The 22,774-nt window shown below is 43.2% G+C and overlaps 1 pseudogene; it reads right to left on the bottom strand.

Annotated features, from left to right (window-relative positions):
* LOC111955525 (triple functional domain protein-like) overlaps positions 1-22,774 on the bottom strand; it is a 101,654-nt pseudogene that overhangs the window by 53,139 nt on the left and 25,741 nt on the right.

Genomic DNA, 22,774 nt, shown 5'->3' with positions numbered 1-22,774 from the left:
ACACACACACACACACACACACACCTTTGAGCATGGTGAAGTTATTAATTACAATACAAAGTTACAGGCGTCATTCCAAACTCAGTTGCCAGAGAGGAAGGAAACCGTTCAGGGATTTCACCATGAGGCCAATGGTGACTTAAAAACAGTTAGAGTTTAATGGCTGTGATAGGAGAAAAATGCAAAAAATGCAATAAAACTGCAAAAAATGTGGCAAAGAAATTTACTTTATGTCCTGAATACAAAGTGTTATGTTTGGGGCAAATCCAACAACACATCACTGAGTACCACTCTTCATATTTTCAAGCATGGTGGTGACTGCATCATGTTATGGTTATGCTTGTCATCGGCAAGGACTAGGGAGTTTTTAAGATAAAAAGAAACGGAATAGCACTAAGCACAAGCAAAGTCCTAGAGGAAAACCTGGTTCAGTCGGCTTTTTAACATACACTGGGAGACAAACTCACCTTTCAGCAGGACAACAACCTAAAACACGAGGCCAATTATAACCTGGAGTTGATTACCAAGACGACATTGAATGTTCCTGAGTGTCTTAGAGACTTACCCAGAAAGACTCATAGCTGTAATCGCTGCCAAAGGTGCTTCTACAAAGTCTTGACTCAGGGGTGTGAATACTTATGCAAATGAGATATTTCTGTATTTAATGTTCCATACATTTGCAAACATTTCTAAAAACAGGCTTTCACTTTATCATTATGTGGTATTGTGTGTAGATGGGTGAGAATTTTTTTTTTTGAATTCAGGCTGTAACACAACAAAATGTGGAATAAGTCAAGGGGTATGAAACCTTTCTGAAGGCACTGTATGTGATCCCTGCGGGCATTGAACCAACAACCTTGGGAAGAGCTTGGCTCTAGCAACGGTAACTGAGCCACACAGGAACATAACTAATCCACACCTGCTGTACGTCTTGCTGGAACACACACAGCTGGAGCCTCTGGTGCAGACGGACTTTTCGGTGTTGCCAGATATTCTCCAGTTGTCTCTGGTGGTGCAGCACCTCGTGTATCACATCCAGCACGTGGTGCACCGCCTTGCTGTAGTTGGCCGAGGCTGTCAGCGAATCAGCCCCCCCCGGGGTCAGAGGGCGCTGGAGCTTATCCAATAAGGCCTTACCGTCTTGGCTGACCTGGGGGAGGGGGAGGGAGGAAGGCGTGATCACATACATACAAACACACACGTATAGAACTTGCTAGTGACACCTCACACACACCCACACACAGGTATGTTACCTCTGGGTATGCAGCAGTGCCGTTTACCTCTGGGTATGCAGCAGTGCCGTTTACCTCTGAGTAGGCAGCAGTGATGTGTTCGTAGAGGCCCTGGTGGTGGTGGATAGCATCTTCTAGGTCCTGGAGCTCCGAGGGTAGATCCACCTCTCCACACGCTTTACACCACGAGTCCACATTACTCATGTACTGTAGAGAGACGACACACATCATACATACATCACAGGAGGCTGCTGAGAGGAGGGCGCCTCGAAATAATGGCTGGAATGGAGTGAATGGAATGGTGAACTCGATGACCATTTCATTGATTCCGTTCCAGCCATTACTATGAGCCTGTCGTCCCCGATTAAGGTGCCACATATTATATAAACACACACACAATTTATACACGGCAAACAACTTAAAACACACACATATTACACACACACACACACACACACAACAAAAGGTATATACTATTGTTCTATTCTGTATTATTCAGAGATTCACTGAATTATTCTACCATGATGACCTGGATTTCACATGGCTAGGTTAGATCTCTGTAAATGATTCTACCATGATGACCTGGATTTCACATGGCTAGGTTAGATNCTGTAAATGATTCTACCATGATGACCTGGATTTCACATGGCTAGGTTAGATCTCTGTAAATGATTCTACCATGACGACCTGGATTTCACATGGCTCGGTTAGATCTCTGTAAATGATTCCAATTCTTATGGGACAATAGAGGATGACATAACAGAGAAAATGTTTTAAAAATATGCCTCATGTGGGAATATTAAACAGACAGTAGGATTCTAATCAAATGTTAATCTCACTTCGACCACATCATACACTGATCACACACACACAAGGGGATGTGTGCATGAGCGTGTGCATGTATTCTCCATGTGCCTGCCCTCGAGCAATCAGAATATACAAAGAGAGAGAGGCTTTGTGAAGTAGTATCGATAGGAAATGGTGAAATTCCTTGGAAAACGCACTGTTTTTCTTTCTTTAACTGTGGAACATGAAAATAATAATATGGAATATTCCTATTGTGAAAGATAACCGCCCAGATGCTGTATTTGGAAATAAACAAACGAATCAATTATCTGTGTGTTTGCCTGGATATGTGTGTTCCTGCATATGCGTATACAGCATGTTCACACCGCTAGAGTGTGTACCACCACCACCCACCTGGTCACATTTCTGGTGGAAGGCGGCAGACATCTCCAGCAGTGTGCTGCGTTCGTCCAGGGCAGCAGCGAAGGCTTTCCACTCCGCTTCCAGCTGACCTGAGATCTGTTTAATCTGCACCGAGGCATAGTGACCAGACTCCAACAGCCTGTTACCCACGGACATTATCCTGTTGATGTTCACATACACATTCTGGAGAGGATGGAGGAGAGAGAGAATCACTAAAACAATACAAAAATACACTACAGAAAAAGAAGGAACAGCACGTCAGAAATCAGCTCAGTGTAATTGAAGAATCCATAGACTCTAACCACTTCTGGGAAAATACTAAACAAACAACAACATGAAGAGTTATCTGTCCAAAATGGAGATGTATGGGTAAACCACTTCTCCAATCTTGTTGGCCCTGTAACAAAGAACAAACAGCAAAAACATATACATGATCAAATACAAATCTTAGAATCAACTATTAAAGACAACAAGAACCCACTGGATTCTCCAATTACATTGAATGAACTACAACACAGAATACAAACCCTCCAACCCAAAAAGGCCTGTGGTGTTGATGGTATCCTCAATGAAATGATCAAATATACAGACCACAAATTTCAATTGGCTGTACTTAAACTCTTTAACATCATCCGCAGCTCTGGCATCTTCCCCCAATATTTGGAACCAAGAACTGATCATCCCAATCCACAAAAGTGGAGCCAAATTTGACCCCAATAACTACAGTGGGTTATGCGTCAACAGCAACCTTGGGAAAATCCTCTGCATTATCATTAACAGAAGACTCGTACATTTCCTCAGTGAAAACAATGTAATGAGCAAATTTCAGATTGGCTTTTTAGCATATTACCATACGACAGACCACGTATTCACCCTGCCCTCCCTAATTGACAAACAAACATACCAAAACAAAGGCAAAGTCTTCTCATGCTTTGTTGATTTCAAAAAAGCTCTTGACTCAATTTGGCATAAGGGTCTGCTATACAAATTGATGGAAAGTGAGGTTGGGGGAAAAACATACATTATTAAATCCATGTACACAAACAACAAAAAACACACACATTCCTTTCCACAGGGCTGTGGGGTGAGACAGGGATGCAGCTTAAGCCCCACCCTTTTCAACACATACACTACCGGTCAAAAGTTTTAGAACATCTACTCATTCAAGGGTTTTTCTTTATTTTTACTATTTTCTACATTGTAGAATAATAGTGAAGAAATCAAAACTATGAAATAACACAAATTGAATCATGTAGTAACCAAAAACGTGTTAAACAAATCAAAATATATTTTATATTTGAGATTCTTCAAATAGCCAGCTTTTGCCTAGATGACAGCTTTGCACACGCTTGGCATTCTCTCAACCAGCTTCACGAGGTAGTCACCTGGAATGCTTTTCAATTAACAGGTGTGCATTCTTAAGTTCATTTGTAGGAATTTCTGGCAAAAAAATACTTCACAAAATGGGAAAAACACCAAATTGAGACTCTGCATGTAGAATTCTGCAAAAATATCCTCCGTGTACAATGTAAAACACCAAATAATGCATGCAGAGCAGAATTAGGCCGATACACGCTAATTATCAAAATCCAGAAAAGAGCCATTCAATTCTACAACCACCTAAAAGGAAGTGATTCCCAAACCTTCCATAACAAAGCCATCACCTACAGAGAAATGAACCTGGAGAAGAGCTCCCTAAGCAAGCAGGTCCTGGGGCTCTGTTCAAACACCTACAGACCCCAAAGAGGCCCAGGACAGCAACACAATTCCAACCAAAGGAGGGAGGGAGAGAGAGGAGAACATGGGGAGAGAGAGAGAGAGACAAGAGAGAGAGAGCGAGAGGGGGACGGGTGAGGAAGGGGAGAGGGAGAAAGAGGGGACTGGGGTGGGAAGGGGAGGAGGTGAGTGGGACAGGGGGGAGGGGGGGAGAGTCGGGGTGAGAAAGGAGGAGGGAGAGAGTGGGGACAGGGGAGGGAGAGAGAGAGGGTCGGGTGAGGAAAGGGAGGGAGGAGAGAGGGAGACGGCGGTGGAGAGAGAGGAGAAGGGAGGAGAAAGAGGGACGGGGCGGGAAAGGGTAGAGAGAGAGGGGAACAGGGGGAGAAGGGGGAGGGAAAGAGAGGGAACAGGGGGGAGAGAGAGATAGAGGGTATAGGGTGGGGAAAAGAGAGAGGAGAAGGGGGAGGGAGGGAGGGGGATGGGGGGAAGGGGAGAGGGAGGGGAGGGAGGGAGGGAGGGAGGGAGGAGGGAGGGAGGGAGGGAGGGAGGGAAGGGAAGGGGGAGGGAGAGAGAGAGAGGAAGAGATAGATTTGGCTTATTTTGCTATTCAGATAACAGACAAATAAATATAAAGATATTTCATAACAAGCCAAAAACAAAAGAATTGGAGTCAGCACTTTGTCCACACAAAACAAAACGTAGCTCACAGGCAAAGGACATCAATCTATGTTAGTGGATCACAGTGATTCTTCTGAAGGTAGAACATAAATAAAAATATTGAATGATGCAAGTATGGAAGGACGCCAGCTTTGTAATAGCTACCTATGGTCTCCCTACTGACCTAGCCTCAGAGCATCTGAACTAATCACGGTATGTGTGCACACCAGAGGGGGACAGAGAGACAAAACAAAAAGAGAATTACTTGACACATTGGAAAGAATTTACAAAAAAAACTGAGCAAACTAGAATGCTATTTGGCCCTAAACAGAGAGTACACAGTGGCAGAATACCTGACCACTGTGACTGCCCCAAAATGAAGGAAAGCTTTGACTATGTACAGACTCAGTGAGCATAGCCTTGCTATTGAGAAAGGCCGCCGAAGGCAGACTTGGCTCTCAAGAGAAGACAGGCTATGTTCACGCTGCCCACAAAATGAGGTGGAAACTGAGCTGCACTTCCTAACCTCCTGTCAAATGTATGACAATATTAGAGACACATATTCCCCTCAGATTACACAGACCCACAAAGAATTTAAAAACAAATCCAATTTTGCTAAACTCCCATATGTATTGGTTGAAATACCAGTGTGTGCGGAAATAACAGATTTGTAACCTGTTGCCACAAGAAAAAGGCAATGAAAAGGCAGTGAAGAACAAACCCCATTGTAAATACAACCTATATTTATGTTTATTTATTTTCCCTTTTGTACTTTAACTATTTGCACATCATTACAACACTGTAAATAGTGTAATGTTTACTGTACATTTTTAATGTTTATTTCACTTTTGTTTATTATCTACTTCGTTTGCTTTGGCAATGTTAACATATGTTGCCCATGCCAAAAAAGACCCTTAAATTGAAATAGAAAATTGAGAGGAAGAGACAGAGAGAGAAAGACAGAGAGAGAGAGAGAGAGCGACAGAGACAGAGAGAGCAATTGTATTGATTTTAGTGCAGAGCTAAATGTCAGTGCCAGTTTCCATCATCTAGCTGAGGCAATACATTAGATTCATCTCCTGCTTTAAAGGGGTAATCGGCAGTTGAAACAATAACAAGGCATTCTATCATTAATTTATACTTCAGAAAATGTACAGTGCATTCGGAAAGTATTCAGACGCCTTGACTTTTGAAAATGTTGTTACGTTACAGACTTATTTTAAAATGTATTAAATACATTTTTTCCGTCATCAATCTACACACAATACCCTATAATGACAAAGCAAAAACAGGTTCTTAGAACTGTTTTCAAATGTATTAAATATAAAAAACTAAAATAATTACATTTACATAAGTATTCAGACCCTTTACTCAGTACTTTGTTGAAGCACCTTTGGCAGCGATTACAGCCTCAAGTCGTTGAGTATGACGCTACAAGCTTGGCAAACCTGTATTTGGGGAGTTTCTCCCATTCTTCTCTGCAGATCTTCTCAAGCTCTGTCAGGTTGGATTGGAAGCATCGCTGCACAGATATTTTCAGCCCTGTACAGATATATTCGATCTGGTTCCAGTCCGGGCTCTTGCTGGGTCATTCAAGGACATTTAGACACTTGTCCTGAAGCCACTCCTGTGTTGTCTTGGCTGTGTGCTTAAGGTTGTTGTTCTGTTGGAAGGTGAACCTTGGCCCAAGTCTGAGGTCCTAAGCGCTCTGGAGCAGGTTTTCATCAAGGATCTCTCTGTACTTTGCTCCGTTCATCTTTCCCTCGACCCTGACTAGCCTCCCAGTCCCTGCCACTGAAAAACATTCCTACAGCATGATGCTGCCACCACCATGCTTCACCGTAGCTCCCRTCTGGCCACTCTACCATAAAGGCCTGATTGGTGGAGGGCTGCAGAGATGGTTGTCCTTCTGGAATGTTCTCCCATCTCCACAGAGGAACTTTGGAGCTCTGTAAGAGTGACCATCGGGTTCTTGATCACCTCCCTGACCAAGGCCCTTCTCCCCTGGTTGCTCAGTTTGGCCGGGCGGCCAACCCTAGGAAGAGTCTTGGTGGTTCCAAACTTCTTCCATTTAAGAATGATGGAGGCCACTGTGTTCTTGGGGACCTTCAATGCTGCAGGTACCCCATTTTTTGGTATGCTTCCCCAGATCTGTGCCTCAACACAATCCTGTCTCTGAACTCTACGGACAATTCCTTCAACCTCATGGCTAGTTTTTTTGTCTGACATTCACCGTCAACTGTGGGACCTTACATAGACAGGTGTGTGCCTTTCTAAATCATGTCCAATCAATTGAATTTACCACAGGTGGACTCCAATCAAGTTGTAGAAACATCTCAAGGATGATCAATGGAAACGGGATGCACCTGAGCTCAATTTTGAGTCTCATAGCAAAGGGTCTGAAAACGTATGTAAATAAGGTATCTGTTTTTTTTTTTTTATACATTTGCAAACATTTCTAAAAACCTGTTTTCACTTTGTCATTATGAGGTAGTGTGTAGATTGATGAGGATTTTTATTTAATTTAATCCATTTTAACAAAATGTGGAAAGAGAGAAGGGGTCTGAATACTTTCTGAATGCACTGTATGTACTGCAGAAACTGCAGAATGCCTCTAAAGTCATTCATAACCATTACGTAAGCCAGTATGGACACAGCTTCTAGTTATCTAACAGCCCGCTGCTCAGTGTGTGCGTGTGTGTTGTGTGTGCGTGTGTATGTGTGTTGATTCCGGTCTGTGTTCTTACCATGCAGTTCATAGCGAAGTGGTTGTGTTGAGTCTGTAGCTCCATGGCGTGAGGGTGGTTGTTGCCGATCTCTGTGTAGCCGGCCAGGAACAGACCCTTGTTGTGCATGATCCAATCAAACATCTGTAAAAGTCCCACACACACACGTTAGAGATGGGATAGGGCAGGCAGCCAACAGCTACAGATGGTAGTGTGTTTTGTGGGTGTATCTTTGTGTGTACTCTATGTGTTGAGTGTCTATGCTTTCACGTGTGCATGTAGAAACGTGAGCGCGCAAAAACACTTGCTTGCACATCTATATATATATAGACGTATCTGCACAAAGCACAGGGAGAAGAGCGATGGACTGAGTGTCAGAAGAGAAAACCAACAGGCTTTTCAGAGCCAACTACTGTCCACGGTGTCCTAGCAACAAGCCCTTACCGCAGTCCAACACTGCAATCTGTATACTTTACTGAAACGATCCATCTATTATCCCCTATTTATCAGTATATTAGACTAGAACTATTCACCCCCCTTCACACACACAGCAAATCATACTAGCACTTGTAACTGTTGCACTTTTCTTTTCCTTTACCATCCATCCATCCATCCATCCATCCATCCATCCATCCATCCATCCATCCATCGTACCTTCTCAGCATCCTGTTCGAAGAGGCGGAGCTGGAAGCACTGGTCCAGCTGCAGTTTCCTGATGTGCCAGGCCTGGTGTAGGTGTTGTCGTGTGGTGTGTAGTTTGTCCAGCAGGGTGGCGATGCGTGGCACCAGCCCCTGGGTGTCAGCGTTACACACACCGCTGGCGTTAGAGTTCCTGTACGACTCACTGCTCTGGATACGCTGCAGCAACCTGGGAGAGGACACACAACATACACACACACACACACATCATCAGAAGAGTATAATTAGCCTCACCATCACTCTGTTTGTGAGTGAGTGAGTGAGTGAGTGAGTGAGTGAGTGAGTGTGTGAGTGAGTGACTGAGTGAGTGACTGAGTGAATGAGTGAGTGACTGAGTGAGTGAACGCATGTCTACGTCAATGTGTGTGTGTGTACGTGTGGTGCATAGCCTACCTCTGTCCCTCCGTATCCAGTTCCTCTATAGGAGCTTTGATGACCTTCTTCTTCAGCGTGGCGTGTTCCTCTATCATGCGCCGCGCCCCGTCCAGGTCCGTGGGGAAGTCTTTCCTCGCCACCACCTCCTGCATCTCCTCCAGCCTCGACAACATGTGACCCGCGTGGCCCGTAAACTCCTCAAACGCAACCCGCACCTGGAAAAGAACACAGATATGGATGTATTGATTAACTTCTGGTTGTAGTACTGACTAAGACAGCTACATTGTGTGTGTGTGTGTGTGGTTGTGTGTGTGTGTGTGTGTGTGTGTGTGTGTGTGTGTGTGTGTGTGTGTGTGTGTGTGTGTGTGTGTGTGTGTGTGTGTGTGTGTGTGTGTTTTAGTTTCTATATATATCTCTTATCTAAAAAAAAAAGGCAAACCATTGATTCATTGATTGATTAATTGATTGGCAGGATGTACCTCGATCCACTCATCATGGTTGTATTCAAGACTTCCCTCGAAGTCAGCGGTCAGCTGGGAGGGGTCAACCACCTTAGACAGACCCTCCAACGATACCATGGTGGTCTAGAGAGAATACGGGAGAGGGGGGAGGAAGAGAGAGAGAGATGAGGAAGAAAGATGACGAGGGAAGGGAAAGATAGGGACGAGAGTGAGGGATAGAGAAGGTTTTAATCAATTCCAACCGAATCATCACAGCTTTTTGGTTAACAATGGTAGACAGGACCAGGAGAAGCCCACCCCGTGCCCACCCCGTGCCCACCCCGTGCCCACCCCGTGCCCACCCCGTCAGTGGCCCACACAACACTAATGGTGATTCAGACACTCAGACAGAAAGTTGAGATTGGCTGTGACAAAAAGGGGAGTGGACAGAGATAAATGATTCTGAGGTCTCATCTCCCTCTTCATCTTGATAGTCTGATGATTTATATAACGTTTTTTGGGGACATTTATAAAATGACTTTTTGCTCAGAAAAGGTAAAGACATGTCTGTACAGATTGAGAAATATGGGAGAGATTGTTTCCATTCTCAAGTGCTTTATGTTGCCAAGATAATACCAACCCACACAGCAGGGTTAACACCCACACTCTGTGTCAGATTGAAGGATAGAGAGAGGAGAGAGGGATGAGGAGAGAGACCTGACAAAGCCTTGCGTGGGCAGGATGATAGTCAGAATGAGAGAAGGAGTGATGGAAGAAACAAATTAAAGATGCATAGCCCTCTAAATCCCAAAAAAGGCAGAGGAGAAAATCACAAGTCGAGGTTAGAACGTGTCAGCCCATCTCTCCATCTCTCGCTCTAATCCCTCCATCTCTCGCTCTATTCCCTCCATCTCTCGCTCTACTCCCTCCATCTCTCGCTCTATTCCCTCCATCTCTCGCTCTATTCCCTCCATCTCTCGCTCTATTCCCTCCATCTCTCGCTCTATTCCCTCCACTCTCGCTCTATCCTTCCATCTCTCGCTCTATTCCCTCCATCTCTCGCTCTATTCCCTTCATCTCCTCACTCCTCTATTCCATTCATTCTCGCTCTATTCCCCATCTCTCGCTCTATTCCCTCCATCTCTCGCTCTATTCCCTCCATCTCTCGCGTCCTATTCCCTTCATCTCTCAGTTCTCATTCCATTCATCTCTCGCTCTATTCCCTCCCATCTCTCGCTCTATTCCCTTCATCTCTTTATACAGTAATGTTCCATCTGTTTTCAGCTCTAATGGAATGTTAATATTTAATGTTCACATTTTAAAAGCATAACCCAGAATTGGATGACAAAGTGATTTTACAGAGCAAAATTGGCGCTGAAAAACCACACACATGCACGTACACAAACGCAGGCACCGGCTCACACGACACACCACACACGCACAGCAGGGTAGAGAGAGCAGGTGTGTTTAATCCTGTATGTGTTATTTGCTGTGGCGACTGGCTGACAGTGACATGGCTTCACACACCATCAACCAATCGAAACAAGCCAATACACCAGTGGTTCTGCTCTAACAGGGTGTGCAACTGCATGTGTGTTAACTTAATACAACAACAAAAAGAGAGCTCCACACATTAACACATTAGACACAGCAAATAAAACTTTATATAAATCAAACCAAATAGCATATCGCTCCATTACATTATTGCCTTACTCTGCAGGATTTAACACTACTACATTATTGCCTTACTCTGCAGGATTTAACACTACACATTATGCCTTATCTGCAGGATACACTACTACATATTGCCTTACTCTGCAGGATTTAACACTATTACATTATTGCCTTACTTGCAGGATTTAACACTATTACATTATTGCCTTACTCTGCAGGATTTAACACATTACATTATTGCCTTACTCTTGAGGATTTAACACTATTACATATTGCCTTACTCTGCAGGATTTAACACTATTACATTATTGCCTTACTCTGCAGGATTTAACACTATTACATTATTGCCTTGCTCTGCAGGATTTAACACTATTACATTATTGCCTTACTCTGCAGGATTTAACACTATTACATTATTGCCTTACTCTGCAGGATTTAACACTATTACATTATTGCCTTGCTCTGCAGGATTTAACACTATCATTTATTGCCTTACTCTGCAGGATTTAACACTACTACATTATTGCTTACTCTGCAGGATTTAACACTACTTACATTATTGCCTACTCTGCAGGATTTAACACTATTACATTATTGCCTTACTCTGCAGGATTTAACACTATACATTATTGCCTTACTCTGCAGGATTTAACACTATTACATTATTGCTACTCTGCAGGATTTACCTTGCTCTGCAGGATTTAACACTATTAATTATTGCCTTGCTCTGCAGGATTTAACACTATTACATTATTGCCTTACTCTGCAGGATTTAACACTATTACATTATTGCCTTCTCTGCAGGATTTAACACATATTACATTATTGCCTTACTCTGCAGGATTTAACACTATTACATTATTGCCTTACTCTGAGGATTAACACTACTACATTATTGCCTTACTCTGCAGGATTTAACACTACTACATTATTGCCTTACTCTGCAGGATTTAACACTACATACATTATTGCCTTACTCTGCAGGATTTAACACTATTCATTATTGCCTTGCTCTGCAGGATTTAACACTATTACATTATTGCCTTACTCTGCAGGATTAACACTATTTACATTATTGCCTTACTCTGCAGGATTTAACACTATTACTTATTGCCTTGCCTGCAGGATTTAACACTATTACATTATTGCCTTACTCTGCAGATTTAACACCTACCTACATTTATTGCCTTGCTCTGCAGGATTTAACACTATTACATTATTGCCTTGCTCTGCAGATTTAACACTACTACATTATGCCTTGCTCTGCAGGATTAACACTATTACATTATTGCCTTACTCTGCAGGATTTAACACTACTACATTATTGCCTTGCTCTGCAGGATTTAACACTATTACATTATTGCCTTGCTCTGCAGGATTTACACTATTACATTATTGCCTTGCTCTGCAGGATTTAACACTATTACATTATTGCCTTGCTCTGCAGGATTTAACACTATTACATTATTGCCTTGCTCTGCAGGATTTAACACTATTACATTATTGCCTTGCTCTGCAGGATTTAACACATTACATTATTGCCTTGCTCTGCAGGATTAACACTATTACATTATTGCCTTGCTCTGCAGGATTTAACACTACTTACATTATGCCTTGCTCTGCAGGATTTAACACTATTACATTATTGCCTTGCTCTTGGCAGGATTTACACTATTACATTATTGCCTTGCTCTGCAGGATTTAACACTATTACATTATTGCCTTGCTCTGCAGGATTTAACACTATTACATTATTGCCTTGCTCTGCAGGATTTTCAACAATATTACATAGAAGTTTACATAGAAGTAATCAAGCCTATCAAAAACAACTGAAAACAGCAGCTTGTGTGTGTCTGTGTGTGTCAAAACAAGCAGCTCCTAACAATACCCCATTGTGATTCTAAATCAAAAATGTAATACAGCAGAGTATAACAGAGCAGTAGACCTCCAACTGACAGTTAACACACACCATACCATGTTGCTGTTGGGTTTGTTCTGCTTCGGCTAAGGCACTGGTATTAAAATGCATTGGAAGAACAAAAAAAGGCCATAATAAAACAATTAGGGCTGTCAAAGATAAGACGCTAATAACATGTTGTGGCACGGCATTTATAACGGCAGATTTTTTTTACGATGCCGTTAATCGCATCTCCATTTCTTCAGAGCACAGACCCTTTTCAGCGCATGTGTTTCCACACTGACCTTTTAAAGCGCAACAAACACACAAACACACACACTCTTAATGCTGTGTGCAATGTGCACTCTTTCTCATTAGCTCTGTCTGTCTCTATAGATGGATTGGTTGTTTAGCAACAAAACTGACGCGAGCGCAATTTTGGGGCAAAACAGACTGGGTTGGCATAGATTGTTGACAACCATGCTGTATTCGTCACCAAATGTTTATTGAAAACATAAATACACTTGCACAATTTGCGCTTGTTGTCTCTCAAATACATCGGTACAGTTGTTGGTTAGCTAGCTAGCGATTTTAGTATTCACATGAAATAAGGCAAAACACATCAAAACAAGACATAGTATCAAGAGCAAGATACAGCTAGCTGAAACAAGCCACCTATGATTCCACACATGGCAGCTTCTTGTAAATGTTGCTAGCTATCTGACTGTTCAGAATCATAACAAAGAACGGCTTCTGGCCACATCAATGCGCACGCATCATTTTCATTATAAGCCAACCCATCTACTGTGGTACTTAAACACCCATTATGCGTGCTGCTTTGAGCAACCATTTTTAAGGAAAGTTCAACCATTAACACATTCCCAGGCGTTTCTTTAGATAACAGTAAAAAGATTATTTGTACAGAAGTACCTAGCTAGCTAACCCAAATAATGTTTACAATGGCTGAATGCCTCTTGATTCAACTAACTTCCCACAATTATTTTAATCAGAACAGGAAATCCATTCCATTTAGCTAGGCTACTGTTTTTGATGTAGTTCATAGGTCAAAGGATTTAAGCAAATTATCCCAATTGTAGTACTAGCAGCTTGCGACTAGTTCATGTTGAAGAACATGGATATGTAGCCTAGGCTAGATAACAGTTCTGATATTTTACATGAACTCAGACCTGGCTGATCTGTTGTTATTGTCTTCTGTGGAATTCATAACATTGTTGGACAGGTTTAAAAGCTTTTTGGTCTTTGTATCCATAGAGACAGTTATTTTTTCCAATAATCAAACCTCCAATCAGAAACAGGGAGAACGCTCATTTAGAATGCCTGAAGCTTTAACAGTGTGTGTGTGTGTGTGTGTGTGTGTGTGTGTGTGTGTGTGTGTGTGTGTGTGTGTGTGTGTGTGTGTGTGTGTGTGTGTGTGGTGTGTGTTGTGTGTGTGTGTGCTACGCAAGTGTTAAACTACAAAAACATTGATAAGAGGTAGTCGGCCTTAAATATTGGGAGCATTAGGCCTAATAGCTTGCTGTAGTTTAGTGGCTTTTTGTGTGTGTATGGTAAAAATGCCATTAAAACATTCCTGATACAATGATTTTATGTTTATTTAATTATATCAAAATATAGTATGCCTATAACTCACTGCACTACTTTTTATTAGGCCAAATTTTAGCTAATTCTAAAATTGTTGATTAATTTGATTAACTAATCGCCATTAACTACAATTAATTATTTAATTGCTTGACTGCCCGAAAAAAACTATATGAACCTCAAAATCAAGTTTGAGGCACACCAAATCTCTGCAGTTGAACAAATGAAAACAGTAATTTTACCTCAAATTCGAACTTGGAGCTGCCGAAGTTGGTGCGTTGTTTCTGCCAGAAGTTGTCTGGTTTGATGATGAGAGCTATGTGTATACAGCAGGGGCACGACTCTGGAGAATCTTCAGTAAGAGGTTTGATACCTGTCCCATTTACTGCCTCGCATGTTCTACTATGACTGTGAAGCCATGCTGGATCACCTCCTCACTGGACCGGGGAGGAGGAGGGAGGAGGAGGGAGGGGGTGAAAGGAAGGAGAGGGAAGGTGGTAGCGAAAGATAGGGTGGAGGGAGGTGTGAGGGAGAGAGAAGGTAGGAGGGTGAGAGGTGGTAGCGAAAGAGTGAGAGAGTGGGAGGGTGGGAAAGGGGAGGGCAGAGAGAGAAGTGGTAGCCAGAGGGAGGAGGGTGAGTGGAGGGAGAGAAGAGTGGAAAGGGAGGAGTTAGGGAAGAGAATCAAAACAAACCATGAGATGGGATGACGCATTTTCTGTACTGTGAAAGCACATATAGCATGCACTACGACTGCGCGCACAGACGCGCGCAACAAACACACAACAACAGTGATTTCCAGCCAGATAAGAAAAATCTGCAACCTAACACTCAGTATAACGCAAAACCAAAGCAGGAAGAGACTGAATCATCATCAGCATAAGACCGTAGTTAAACTAATCTTGTCCCACTGCACCATACATCCTGCATGGCTAGTAATAAACAGCCTCTAGTCATCCCACCCCTGTCTTTTCCTCTATTCCCTCTTCTGCGCACCACAACACTCAGCCCCAGAGAGTTCTCTCTCTCTCTCTCTCTCTTCTCTCTCTCTTCTTCTCATCTCTCTCTCTCTCTCTCTCTCTCTCTCTCCTCTCTCTCTCTCTCTCTTCTCTCTCTCTCTCTCTCTCTCTCTCTCTCTCTCTCTCTCTCTTCTCTCTCTCTCTCTCTCTCTCTCTCTCTCTCTCTCTCTCTCTCTCCTCTCTCTCTCTCTCTCTCTCTCTCTCTCTCTCTCTTCAGGAGAATACTCACTCTCTGAAGGATCTATCCTTCATCTCTCAATCCTTATTCCCTCTAAGACTCTATTCTGGATTCCTTCTCTTTCTATCCATCCTTCCCTCTCTCTACATCTGTCTGTCTGTGTGTTTGTCAGCTAAAGACAGTCTGCAGATGTTGTCCAGGTAAACTAACAATAACTCCCTATAACTCCCTATACACTGAAAAGAGAGAACACACAAACACAGAAATAGATTATACAGAGGATAGAGTGAAAAAGCTGAGAGAGATCTACATCTCATTTACATAGAGAGCGAGAAGAACCATTAAAGAGATTTTTAATGAGGAGAGCGATACGATGGAGAGAGAGAGGAGACGTACCTAGAAGGAGACAGCAGCAGCGTAGACCTACTCAAACTTAGCCAACAACTATTACTGAGCAGATACAGCAACCGTACCGCCTCTGTTCACACACACCTCCCCGCACATGCGCTCTCTCTCTGTTTTAATCCCTTGCTGTCTCCCGCTCTATCCTCTTCCCCTCACTCCCTCCTTTTCGTTTCCGACTCCCTATCCCTCCCTCCTCCTCGGTCTGACTCTCCATCTCTTCATCCATCTCTCTCTCCCGCTCTCTAGTGACAGTGTGGAGGAAGGGTTCTTGGCAGCAGAGGAGCTGCAGCAGGTATTCTGGCCCACAATATCGCTCTCTTTGTTTTCATCACTCCATTTTTCTCTTCCTCTCTCCCTCCCTCCCCCTCTCTCTCTCGTGTTTGGTTAAAGATCTGAATCCAATAGACTAAACCAACCATTCAAATATACACACAATATGTACGCATGCAGATACTGTACACACAGAAAGACACAAACAAACGTACTTGGGGATGCCAGCGAGGTACGCTATGAGTCTTCTGAGGTCGTCGGCTCGTATTCTGTCGTGGTTACTGCGTGAAGGAAACGTTAACACTGGACCTCCGCGTCTGTCTCTGCCCCCTGGAACACACAGGATAAAACAGTCAACTTAAAGAGTGAACACACACACACACACACACACACACACACACACACCTCTGCCTCCTGGTGAACATAGACTGAAACAGGGAGTTATATTCCCATGAGTATGATCATGGCCACAGTCAGTAACAGGTACTCAGGGGAAACATGATTTTTATCAGGAAAACTATATAGCAGTATACAGAAATATAGAACTATTTCTATAGAAACCCTGTAGTCATTTCTTTGACTATATCAATGTGTGTTATGTAGACCTAATTGTATCTGGATACACAATCTATACCACCCTCCACCCTCACATTTCTTCATATTTCAATACCTCCCTACTCATTTCCTACACCACCCTCTTCCTTTCACCCTCCCTCCCTCCCCCAACCACTCCTATCCTTTCAAAGCCAATTACTTTCCAAAATGCATTGATGGGAAATGGTTATGACAGACAGTAACTAATCACTATAGCAACCACTCACTCAGACCCTCCTCTCTCTTCCTCTCTTTATTTCTCTCTCTGAGTCATACTTCTGTTTATTATGGTCTGTCAGTGACCTTGGCCACACACAGGAGGAGAACGGAGTCAGACAAAAGAGGAAGAGGAATAACACACAAACACACTCACAAACACACTCACAAACACATTTGTTCCTCCTGCTTCGGCGCGATGAGAAACATTGAACACTAAAATAGTCGAGAGCTGGCAGGAAGAACAGACGAGAGGTCAAAGGTCAAGTGTCTGGGGTCTGACCTCTCAGTAGCCACGGGTCACAGCTATAATTACACACACTCAGAGAGAGAGTGTGCGTGTGTGTAATTCCATGCCTGGGAGCTGTAAGTGTGTAAAGCTCTAAGTAGCCAATGTGTCATGTTCCATTAGCTTTGTTTATGAAGAAAGAAACAAGGAGGATTCACACACACACACACACACACACACACACACACACACACACACACACACACACACACACACACACACACCTGATAGGAAGGCAACTTTTTCCTTCAGAATAGGCAACACCTCCATCGCTCTCATGTCTTCATTTCTGCGAAAACCTGGAGAGAGAGAAGAGAGGGAAAGAGAGAAGGAATGGCAGAAGGGTTAGGATCGAAAATCACATAGAAAGTTTTTTTTTTACAAAAACTCCCAATGTTCAAATCCTCTCTTCTTCCTTCGAAAGGATTCAGGGAAAAAAGGCCTAGTTTTATCCACCTTCTTTAATAATTAAAATGTCTGAGTTTGTATTTCTTACTTGAATATAGGGAATAGGAGGTTGATTATGTCAGCATCATAGTCAAAGAAAGAACAAGTTTTCAGAATGGGAAACAAAAAAAACATGAGCTGGCGCACACCCAGAGAAAATGATTTGATGTAGAGGTGCTGACTAAAGGCGAATAAACTATAAGCTATTCAAATAAAGAGTGGCACACTCCATATATAAACTCCCAGTCATTTACTGGGTAGATCACCAATGTTTCAGCATCAATGTGTCTTCTTCAGGGCAATGCCATGAATGCTTGAACCAGGTTATGTCGACAAACAGTGCAACTAGTGCAACCAATGACAATAGTGAGGGGTGTGTCATAACCACTAAGTTAATTAGAATGAACTGAATGAAACAGCCAAAAAACAACAGTTCACGGCACATTGAACACATTAGGCCACTGTCATCATATGGAAACATAATAGAATATTGTACATAATATTAGCATCAACATACATCATTGCCCAATTCAATTTCACATAGAAATTAAATTGTTTCCCATTTCATTTTTTTGTTACATGTAATCTTTTGGTTCAACCATAATGCATAATAAGTATCATCAACAGGGGGAACTTGTTCATAAAAGAGAGAATTGTTCATAAAAAGGGCCTGAGATTAAAGTCAATATTCAGACCACTAGGGGTCAATGTTTTTAGACAGGATATCCAGTAAGCCTCCCTTTGTAGTAGTAGAATCTGAAACCATTGATTTTGTCTGGCTGGATTAACTGTTGAAGAGCACGCACGCACGCACGCACGCACGCACGCACGCACGCACGCACGCACGCACGCACACACACACACACACACACAGAGAGAGAGGAAGCAGTGAGGCTATAGAAATAGGAACTCCCACTGTAACAAAGACCTGTTTTCAGGTTAGAAAGGGAGGTGTTAGCTATAGGCAGTGTATTCCTGGTCATGTGTTGACCGAATGAGACCACTACCTGTCCTTCACTAAACCGTCAAATATAGCCTCATCATATCCCGCAGGAGTGGGGCTAAGACTATATGATGGATTTTTTTATGCCACCACAGCCCTTCTCCCCTCTCTATTTCCCTCCCTTCTCCCCTCTCTATTTCCCTCCCCTCTCTCCTCTCTATTTCCCTCCTCCCCTCTCTATTTCCCTCCCTTTCTCCCTCTCTATTTCCCTCCCCTTCTCCCTCTCTCCTCCCTTGTCCCCCTCCCCCTCTACCCGCTCTCTATTTCCCCTCCCCCCCTCCCCTCTCTATTTTCCCTCCCTTCTCCCCTCTCTATTTCCCTCCCTTCTCCCTCTCTATTTCCCTCCCTCTTCTCCCCTCTCTATTCCCTCCCTTCTCCCCTGCTCTATTCCCTCCCCCTCTCCATTCCCTCCCTTCTCCCCTCTCTATTTCCCTCCCTTCTCCCCTCTCTATTTCTCTCACTCACTCTTCCCTCCCATCTTCCCTCTGTCCTGCAGACTCATACATCTGTGTCCTTAGAGTTATCCAGTACCAACACCCATTAACACACACACAGAGAGAGAGAAGGAGAGAGAGAGATGATGATGGGCATTACTCTCTTTTGCAATGTTACAGCGCCTCACAGAGAGAGTAAGTGAGCACACGACACCACTATGCACACTCTTTTATAGAAAGATGCGTATATCGTGTAGCTAATCGATAGATTTTTTTCTCAAGTAATGACAACCACATTTGATTTGGAGCTAGCTTGCTAACGTCTCGAGCACGGGGCACATCATTACTGAAGGCTAGCAAGTTGTTCATCCCTGGCAATTTTGAGTCGGATTCAAAACAGCGAAGGCGTCTGCAGCAATATACGTCCATTATATAACGTTCTGGTATCGAATACGTGAGAGATATTCGTCACTTGTCGCGGGAATCTTTCAGATGTGGGGAGACGTCTGCTGAGCTTTCATAATCTGTCCATTCGCGGCTATTAAACTCTTTACTTCTGCGTGACCACTGACGTCACATATTGTAAAAAAAATAGTTTATTCATTCTGAAGGCGTGTTCCCTCACTATATGGTATTAGGCATTAGGTACTGTCAAGTTAGTTAACTATGTACGTTTGTATTCTTGATTTGTGGCCATTGTTCCATCTATTTGGATACTTGCTGCTGTTTGAAATTCTAATTATGGGGATAGACTGGCTTTCGGTGTAGTGTTTGGGGTCCTGATAATTGTGTTTGTGTTATTAGACAGCCGGGAAACTGTTTGATATCAGAGTGCGGTAACTCATCAGCACTACCAGCATTACAACAGGAATACAACTTTCTCCGAATCGGATTTCATTGTTCGTCCCCCCAGGGCAATTGAACTGATTCCAAGCCTATCAAAACACCGCCGGCGGAGGAGAGGTACTCAGCATGGTCTTCTAAACTGACTTAGGAGGTACGCACACCACCCACCGCTTCCGAGTATATTACTCACTAATGTTCARTCTCTGGATAATAAAGTTGACGAGCTCAGGGAGAGGATTTCTTTCCARAGAGACAWYAGGGATTGTAACATACTCTGTTTCATGGAAACATGGCTCTCTCGTGATATACTGTCTGAGTCCGTCCAGCCAGTTGGGTTCTCAGTTCATCGCACAGACAGGAATAAATATCTCTCCGGGAAGAAGGGCGGGGGTGTATGTTTCATGATTAAAGATTCATGGTGTGATTGTGATAACATACAGGAACTCAAGTCCTTTTGTTCACCTGACCTAAAATACCTCACAATCAAATGCCGACCGTATTATCTCCCAGGAGAATTCTCTTTGGTTATAGTCACAGCCGTGTGTATCCTTCTTCTAGCCGATACTACGACGGCCCTCAAAGAACTTCACTGGACAATATGCAAACTGGAAACCACATATCTTGAGGTCGCATTTATTGTAGCTAGAGATTTTAACAAAGCAAATTTGAGAAAAAGGCTGCCTAAATTCTATCCACACATTGACTGAAGTACTCACGCCACTAAAACACTCAACTATTCAACGCTGCTCTGACCAATCGGAATCCACGCTTCAAGATTGTTTTGATCACGCGGACTGGGATATGCTTCCTGTAGCCTCCAAGAATAATATTGATGAATACACTGATACGGTGGCTGAGTTTATCAGGAAGTGTATAGGAGATGTTGTACCCACTGTGACTATTAAAAACTACCCTAATGGATAGATGGCAACATTTGCGCAAAACTGAAAGCGCAAACCCTCGCATTTAACCATGGCAAGGTGACTGGGAAAATGGCTGAATACAAACAGTGTAGTTAGTCCCTCCGAAAGACAACCAAACAGGCAAAACGTCAGTATAGAGACAAAGTGGCGTCGCAATTCAACGGCTCAGACACGAGACGTTTGTGGCAGGGTCTACAGAAAATCACAGACTACAAAGGGAAAACCAGCCACATAAAAGACACCGAGGTCTTGCTTCCGGACAAGCTAAACACCTTCTTCGCCCGCTTTGAGGATAACACAGTGCCACCAACAAGGCCCGCTACCAAGGACTGTGGGCTCTCCTTCTCCGTGGCCGATTTAAGTGTGTTAACCCTCGCAAGGCTGCCGGCCCAGACGGCATCCCTAGCCGCATCCTCAGAGCATGCGCAGACCAGCTGGCTGGAGTATTTACGGACATATTCAATCTCTCCCTATCCCAGTCTGCTGTCCCCACTTGCTTCAAGATGGCCACCATTGTTCCTGTACCCAAGAAAGCAAAGGCAACAGAACTAAATGACTATCGCCCAGTAGCACTCACCTCTGTCATCATGAAGTGCTTTGAGAGACTAGTCAAGGATCATATCACCTCTACCTTACCTGACACCCTAGAACCACTTCAATTTGCTTATCGCCCCAATAGATCCACTGACGATGCAATCGCATTGCATTGCACACTGCCCTATCCCATCTGGAAAAGAGGAATACCTATGTAAGAATGATGTTCATTGACTCTAGCTCAGCATTCAACACCATAGTAACCTCCAAGCTCATCATTCAGCTTGAGGCCCTGGGTCTGAACCCTACCTTGAGCAACTTCACCCCAGGTGGTGAAGGTAGGAAAAAACACCTCCACTTTGCTGATACTCAACACTGGGACCCCACAAGGATGCGTCCTCAGATGATGGCCCTGGGGGTGTGGTGCCAGAAAAATAACCTCTCACCCAACGTCAACAAAACAAAGGAGCTGATCGTGGACTTCACGAAACAGCAGAGGGAGCACCCCCCTATCCACAGACAGGACCGTAGTGGAGCAGGTGGAAAGCTTCAAGTTCCTCGTGGTACACATCACAGACAAACTGAAATGTCCCACCCACACAGAGTGTGGTGAAGAAGGCGCAACAGCGACAGCGCAACCACCCGAGCCACTGCCTACTCACCCCGCTATCATCCACTAGCACATTAGAGGCTGCTGCCCTATATACGTAAACTTGGAATCACTGGCCACTTTAATAACGGAAAAATAGTCACTTTAATAAGGTTTACATATTTTGCATTACTCATCTCATATGTACATACTGTATTCTATCCTATTCTACTGTATCTTATTCTATGCCGCTCTGACATTGCTCGCCCAAATATGTATATATTCTTAATTCCATTCCTTTACTTTAGATTTGTGTGTATTGTTGTGAAATTGTTAGCTATTACTGTTAGATATTACTGCACTGTTGAAGCTAGAAACATAAGCATTTCGCTACACCCCCAATAACATCTGCTAAACATGTGAATGTGACAAATAAAATGTGATTTGATTTTCAGTACTCCCAGTGAACACTGTTCCTCACAGTGCATGTGTGTGTTCAGTACTCCCAGTGAACACTGTTCCTCACACTGTGTAGCTCATGATCATGATGACGTCAGTTCTATCATACCTTCTCCACTTATATTAACAATGTATACTTCCTGAAATGTCTCTATTTAGGAAAATAAAAAATTATCAACACATGTATCTTTAAGACCAATCTTATATTAAATTACCTTTATATATATATTCCATAACAAATAGATACCTTCGTACGGTGACAACAGGGGAAAGAAAGAGATGAGAGTGAGAGATGCAGGGAGAGACACATAACAACAAAATGATCGATGGAACTGACGTCCTGTTCC

The sequence above is a fragment of the Salvelinus sp. IW2-2015 genome, linkage group LG31 (assembly GCF_002910315.2).
Source record: "Salvelinus sp. IW2-2015 linkage group LG31, ASM291031v2, whole genome shotgun sequence".
Taxonomy (NCBI): Eukaryota; Metazoa; Chordata; class Actinopteri; order Salmoniformes; family Salmonidae; genus Salvelinus; species Salvelinus sp. IW2-2015.
This window is presented reverse-complemented; position numbering and strand designations above follow the sequence as displayed.